Consider the following 7,790-nt stretch of genomic DNA (forward strand, 5'->3'; position numbering starts at 1 on the left):
ACATTCAACCTCAAATCACCCCGCACTATACCGAAAAATCAATAACGATAACACCCCCCTCTACTAACTACCCCATCCTCCAGTCCTGTCTGAGAGAGTTACTGGCCCCCACAGGGAGAGAGACCCTGTTATTCCTGCCTGATTAAGTCCCTCATCACCCCCATCACTCCAACAACACTTCCAGCCACACCCACGTCCACTCTCCTTGCAGAGGGACATCAATTTTAGGCAGAGGGGAGACTGCAGAGGTGGAAGACTATCCCCTGATTTATACCTGGTAGTGCGTTGGTTTTGTGTACCGAACCAGATCTACAAGCTCACAACTCGTCTCAGCGTGACACATGCTATTTTTCGGCAATTTTCAGTGTGCGCAATAAAGGATAAATCACAATTAAGGGTTTGAGGTAGTAAGTAGCCTACTGACCCTACAGTAATTGTCATGTCCTGGGTTAAAATGATCATCCATTCTTTCGACTCTCTCCCTGTTGTATTATTCAATGAAGAAGCAATACTTTTACAATAATCTTCCGAAAGAGGTTTAAAAAGTTGGGTGGTGTCTAGCTTTGTGTATATAGCAAGATGGAGGAGGCTGATACTTGATCCCTGGGAAGATAAATCTGCACCTGCTTTGAGTATTTTCAACAAAGCTTCTCAAACCCTTTTTTCAGAGCCTCAGGTCAAGTTGTTGGCCTAGTGTACATCAGAGAGATACTACTGTAAGCAGAAAAATGAGTCGATTGTGAAGGCAGTCGGCCAGACTGCGGAGATATTAACATCTTGTGTTACTGATGCCTCGTTGCTCTTGTCAGTATAACCACTGGTGCTTATTTACTGTATGTTGTTAGTTTGTTACAGCATGTGCCTTAACCACTTAAACCCCATACATTGTTCAGCGGAGTCCCTCAGGGCTCTATACTAGTGCTTCTGTTTTCGCTCTAAATATGTTTGCTGAAAATAGCCGATCTACAAGCTCACAATGCAGATCTGCTATTTTCTTTGAAAGACACACACACACACTCACTGCACACACACGTACACTTGCACGTTCCTAGCTTCTCTCATTTAACCCCTGACCTTTCTGTCTGTAGCAGTCTTTCCCCCATCCTTCCTCACTGTTCTCTGGGCTGTCATCCATTAGCCTACGTCTGGTCAGCTGTTTCTTTCATCATTTATTCATCCTTTTCTCTGTCTCTATCTATCTTTTCTCTCCATCCAGTTTGCTATATCTGAGCCTTATTTGTACCATGTACTTTTGAACTTTTGTCTTTTTGCTGACAAGATAGCAAAACAAAATACCTCAATGTCAACATTTAGACGTTAATATGGTATTAAACATTTGTGACATTATAAAATGGGGCTTAGGTGATTAAAACTAGGAAAAGACAACACATATGCCATATTGCAATATTACAGTATCCCAAAATCCCAAACGATAGGTCTCATATCACGATTTCGATATAATATCGATATATTGCCCAGCCCTATTCTCTTTTCCACTCAGACTCCCCTTGGTCTCTTTCCCTCTTTCTGAGGCTCTCCATCACCCCCCCCCCGCCCCCCCATCATCCTGTCAGAAGGTGACAACCGTGCTGCCAGATGGTCCACTGTGACTTTGACCTGCTCCTCACTCATTCTGTGTGTCCTCTTCTTATTTTACTCTACTGTTTGTCTTCCGCGACACCTCTTAGGTTAGTCAGTTTGACTGGGTTTAGACCATAGACATAAATGCATTGATTTGAAAATGCATTAGTCACTCATATGGTGTCCATAGCTATATGCGCCATCGTGTCCCCCAGCAAAGTAGGTGGCTGTGAACACGTAGAGCAAGTAGAGTGCTTATGTCCTGTCTACGCTTTCATAATCAAGTCCAGCTTTTCTAGTTGTCATGTAGACCTGATCTGATCTGACCTGTATTCTGTGTCTATCTGAACTTCATTAACCACTTAATTAAAAAAAAGATATTCTTTTACATTATTTTTTTAATTTTATTTCGTATATGTTTCAGAAATGTCCAATCTACAAGCTCGCAACGCACCGAATACTTTTGCCTATAATGGCATGCCCAAATAGGGCCGGCAGGGTTAAAGTGGTTAAGATAAAATGAGTCACCAGAGTACAATAGAGTATTTTTGATGATTCATTAAAGGAATTAATATAACGCTGAGATTGTACTGTAACAATAGACCTTAATGGGTGCTTACGGGTGTGAGAGATTCTGTGTGTGTGTGTGTGTGTGTGTGTGTGTGTGTGTGTGTGTGTGTGTGTGTGTGTGTGTGTGTGTGTGTGTGTGTGTGTGTGTGTGTGTGTGTGTGTGTGTGTGTGTGTGTGTGTCTGTGTGTGTGTGCGTGCGCACGCACATGCGTGTTTGAGCAAAGACATCAATAAAGATAGGATTTTGGAAGTTCATATTGTGCGTATATATATATACGCATGTGTCCAGGCGGTGGTCATATGTTGGGGTCCTGGGGTTTTGTCAGTGTGTGGTGAAGCGTGAGAAGTGCTCACTGAGAGAGGAGGTTGTCTGCAGGGTAACGCCTCAATCAAATGGCATGGGCGTCTATGTGATCGCCTGACCAGAAACAAAGCCTTTATCAGTCATGCTTCACACCACAAACGCTGCCATTAAGGGGTGTGGGCCAAATGCTCAGAGGATGGTGGCATTTGCGTTTAGAATATCTAAATATAGACTACTAGAGTTTCGGGGGGCTACGCCTCCCTCAACCCCAGCCGCGCACGGGGCCCAGCGTGGGCGCGTGTATATTGGGGTACCGAAATCGCCGGAGTAAAACTGTCCAAAAGAAAAAATAATAATAATAATTTGGGGGAAAAATGTTAATATTTATTTTTAACTTGGTGGTCCGCGGACCCCCTGGTGGTCCGCCGACCCCCTGTGAGTGTTGGGACCCCCGGGGACCCCCCTGGAACATGGCGGACCCCTTCGGCTGTTTATTTTTTTTTCATGCACGGTTTGCTTGTTTCTGTCGCTTGTTTTTGAAAACCTGGCATGAACGTGGCAACCCGACTGACATCACTGACGTATCCTTGGTATTTGTACTTCCGGGTTGCATAATGATGACATCACTGTCGAGTCCTTTGGTGTGATGAACCTAGGCTGGTTTGTTTACCAGATGTGCCAGCGTGCTATGGTGCTGTACTGTGGCCGTCGCCGTGTGTTTGGGGTGTGCATGGGGTGTGCATGGCACGTGAAGGACGGACATATTGTGATGGAGACATGAGTGAAGTGAAAGTAACGGCCTGGGTGGAACAAAGGAGGTACGTAAGAAGGGGGGGGGTGGGTTGAAGCGAAGGAGCTGCGTGTGTGTTGTTGTGGAGGAGATGGGCAGAGTTCAATGGCGGCCGCTCGTGTTGTTTCGGCTCTGTTCGGCTCAAGCCGTCGCCGTTCGGTGTCGGTGGAGGCAGGATTTCTATCCTGTTTCCATTGTGATATTTTCTGAGAGCCACATTACACCCTGTAATAAAACCACACACCAGCATGAAGCAACTGAGATTGGTAACTTTTTCAATACTTTTACATTACATTTTAAGTATAAAGCACGTTTAAAAGCATGCAGGTTGACAAAAGTTCTGTACAACATGATAGAACAACCTCAGGTAAACAATCAATGAACAGCATTTAAAACATTTTAAAACAACAACATTAAACAATGACAGACCATAACATAAGAGCATGGGGCGGCTGTGGCTCAGGAGGTAGAGCAAGTCATCCAATGACCGTGGGTCGGTGGTTCGAATCCCGGCATCCCCTGTTCACATGTCGAAGTGTCCTTGGCAAGACACTGAACCCTACATTGCCTCCAATGATTCGGTCGGCGCTAGCTTGCCACCATTGGTGTGTGAATGTGGGAAAAGTGAGGACGCCGGCGTCGACTGTTCGCCGCTTCGAATGCCCCCCCCCCCCCCTGTATGAATGAATGAAACATTGTAAAGCGCTTTGAACACTTGGAAAAGCGCTATAAAAATGCAAATTATTATTATCATGGGGGGGGGGTATTGACAGTCTATTACTTTATTGCTGAGATTGGGTTTCAGGTACCAGTTGAAGGATCATCACGGATGATCACAGGTGGTAGTATTAGATATTAGGTGGTATTTATTCATATCTTTTCCCAAATGGATCTCTGTTGCAGTATTTCAGGTGACTGGAGGATGGGGTCAGAGCCTGAGGAATTACAGGTCAGGGCTGAGGATGAGGTGTTGACTGAGGTTTAATTGGGCACAAAGGGATGATGACAGACTGAGATGGGTGTCTGGAGGAGAGAGACAGCAGTCTGGTCTGGTCTGGTCTGGGTGTCACAGTGCAGAAATAAAGAGGATATAGATGAGTGAAAAGTGAGAAGAAGAGAGATTATTGCTGGAGGAATGAAGCAAGAGTCTACATGAATAATTCTTTGTTTGTGTGTGCGTGTGCGTGTGCGTGTGTGTACCCATTACGTTGGGTCCATTTGGTTCCATTTGTACAATCATTTGTAAAATAAGGATCTTTACCGTGTACATGATGTGAAGTGAAGCCCCGGTGTTGGTTGTCATGCAGGGCCATCCCTGTCTGTCTGGGCCAGTAATAGACTGGAGGGGGGATCGGAGGAACAGAAGAATGGAATGGCAAAGTGGGTGTAGGTTGTAATGCTGGCAGGTCATGTATAACACTCCACACACCCCATACTTCCTCCAGAGAGCATCCCTCAGACACAGGACATTGATCTGGAACTGAAGTCCTGCCTCTGTCTTCGGTCAAAGTTCAGGCTGTTAAGTGTAAGCAGGGTCAAGGGTTGTGTTGTCAGTTAAAACAGGAAGCACTGAAATGTAGGCCGATCTGTTGGCGGGTGTAAAGAGTTGGGGTTTAGAAACTGGAAAAAAACAAAACGGGAAGGTTATGCCATTATCATTAGAGCTCTGTGTGCTGGAACCTGCCAGAGAGATCACACTGGATGGATGCTGTTACATAAAGGGAGATGATACAGACGTGAAGGAGATTGCTATATTTAGAGAGTTGCTGATGAGGGAGATACGTGTGTGTGAGAGAGAGACAGAGAGAGAGACAGAGACAGAGAGGAATAGAGTAGGATGAGGAAAAAAGTAGGCTATTGAAAATGTTCAGTTCATAATATGCAACATATCCTAGTAGTAGCACTAACGCTAACATACTGTACTGTGAGTAGTGCTGTGATCTTGCTGTAGGTGATAAATCTGTGTGTGTGTGTGTGTGTGTGTGTGTGTGTGTGTGTGTGTGTGTGTGTGTGTGTGTGTGTGTGTGTGTGTGTGTGTGTGTGTGTGTGTGCGTGCGTGCGTGCGTGCGTGCGTGCGTGCGTGCGTGCGTGCGTGCGTGCGTGCGTGCGTGCGTGCGTGCGTGCGTGCGTGCGTGCGTGCGTGCGTGCGTGCGACTAGAGTAGATCCTTGAGAGTATATATTTGGAACAGGCCCTTGGCGCAGTCTTCAGTGCAAACACTTTCCAGCCACAAGCCCTATAGCAACCCAGCTGGTGGTGTGCGTCAGTGCGTGTGTATATACAGTGTGTGTGTGTGTGTGTGTGTGTGTGTGTGTGTGTGTGTGTGTGTGTGTGTGTGTGTGTGTGTGTGTGTGTGTGTGTGTGTTGGTGTATGCCTGGTTAACTCCATAGCCTAAGGGAAGACTGGTTTCTTTTGTCAGTAGTGTTTGTGTGTGAGCGCGCGCGCTCGTGTGTGTGTGTGTGGTGTGGTGTGGTGTGGTGTTTGTGTGTGTGTGTGTGTGTGTGTGTGTGTGTGTGTGTGTGTGTGTGTGTGTGTGTGTGTGTGTGTGTGTGCGCGTGTGGTGAGGGAGTGGAAGTGAAAGGGAGACAGAAAATGAATGATGGCGTGAGACAGGTTGTAGATGGATGCCTTGTGTGGAGAGCCATTGGACCATCTGTTGCCAAAAAAACATTATTCTCCACTCCTTCACTTCATTCAGCCTACATCTGGTATCTAATTGAATCTAATTGAATCTCTTCTGATTTTAGAATGGAAAGTAATTGATTGGTCCATCAGTCTGTCTGGCTGTCTGTCTGGCCAACAGTTTGGTCCAAACAAGATAACAAAAAATACTATCTGTATAGCCGTGGGATTTGCTATGCACTGGCATGCTCCCCGAAGGTTCACAGCATTCAGGTCCAGTTGGTTGTTAGGGGCATGGCCTCTAGGGGCCACTAGTGGGGCATTTACGCTCTGAGGGCCATATTTAGATGATAGTGATGCTTGGGTCAACCCGTAACCTGCAGGTTACCCACGCGGGAGGGCGGGTCAACGCACATGCCAAAATCCCTCTTTTTCTCTCGCTCCCTCTTATTTTGCTGTCTCTATCTCCTCATGGAATCGATTTGAGCTTGTGTTCAATGTGTTGATTATTTTATCAAGTTTATGAGCAACTGCATCTGTCGCTGTTTCCTCACCGTACAGCTTGTCAGATTTATCTCTGAGCATGCCTTTTAATGTTGTAGGCCACCGTATTCATCTACTTTATCTTTTGATGTTTAGAGTGTAAAGAGAAATTTGTATTTGGCAAGATGTTCGCTGTGACGCAGCACGTCTAGGTCACAGACTGTGTGCTGGCCTGTCGCTGTCCATGGTGCTGAACCATTCACCAATCGATGAATGTAGATCAACATGGATGTGTGTAGTTTCTGATTCTCTCACAATAGGCTCTATGCACAGCAGCCATATTGGGAATGAATTGGGCCCCTTCCTTACTTCCTTCACAGGTGTTACGAATGATACTAATTAAGGCTCTGTTCCATTTGTGTGGCATAGTGGTTGTCTTATTTTCAAGGACCCCCATAACTCTGAGAGTGTACAAATGGAACCAAATGGACCCTTACGGGTCCATTTGGTTCCATTTGTACACTCTCAGAGTTACACACCCACCATAAGGGGCCATTTGGGAACCAAAATGGAGTGTTTCTAGTGAGCCAACATGCACAATATCAGCACCCTGACCAGAATGGAACAGAGCCTTCATTAGTATCATTGGTAACACCTGTGAACGAAGTAAGAAGAGGCCCAATTTCTTTCCAATATGGCTGCTGTGCATAGAGCCTATTACAAATGATTAGTAGGAACCAGGGGAACCTGTCGCGCAGTGGCTTCCAACGTTCTGTGGATAGAACGTGATATCCGTGACAGCTCTGGGAGTGTTCTCATGTGGCCTCCAGGCTTGGAGCGAGGACTCTTTCATCTGGGGGTCATCCCATTCTCCTTTCTTGTCTCAGGGGCGTTGCTCTATTATCTCAGCTCTCGTGGTATAGGGAAATACATAAAGCACTGTCTTGGAGTTAGGTGTTGGTGCAGGATTGGACCTGGCAAGGTCCAATCAAGCTCAGTAGGTCCTCCATAGTGGTTCTACTGAGGCGGTGAGAGCTCCAGCTGTATGGGATTCTAGTCGGTATTAACATCGTGGAAGACTCCAAGATGGATCCCAGGGCATTGGCCACACTTAGACTTAAGTGTACAGTTCGCCGTCCTATGATTGCGACCACATCTCTCGCACCTATTATTCTCCTTTATCCACCGTGTCCGTTCTTCTTTGGACATCTTTCTAAGGGCAGTACAATGATTTGTATAATGTTGTGAGGAGTTGCAGAGGGGGCAGTATTTCTTCTGTAACTCCTTGGGAAAGGCCGTAGCTTCTTTAGGCTCTCTAGGTTGTTCCTTCCTCTCACCTCTGAGAAATAGGTTGGTTGTATTCTGGACTTTAGGTTCGGTGCGCTGTGAGGCGACTGGTTTGAGTCGTTGGCAGAGTCCAGAGATCATGTCTGTAAGACG

This window comes from Gymnoscopelus microlampas (genome assembly GCF_963454915.1).
Source record: "Gymnoscopelus microlampas genome assembly, chromosome: 20".
Classification (NCBI taxonomy): domain Eukaryota; kingdom Metazoa; phylum Chordata; class Actinopteri; order Myctophiformes; family Myctophidae; genus Gymnoscopelus; species Gymnoscopelus microlampas.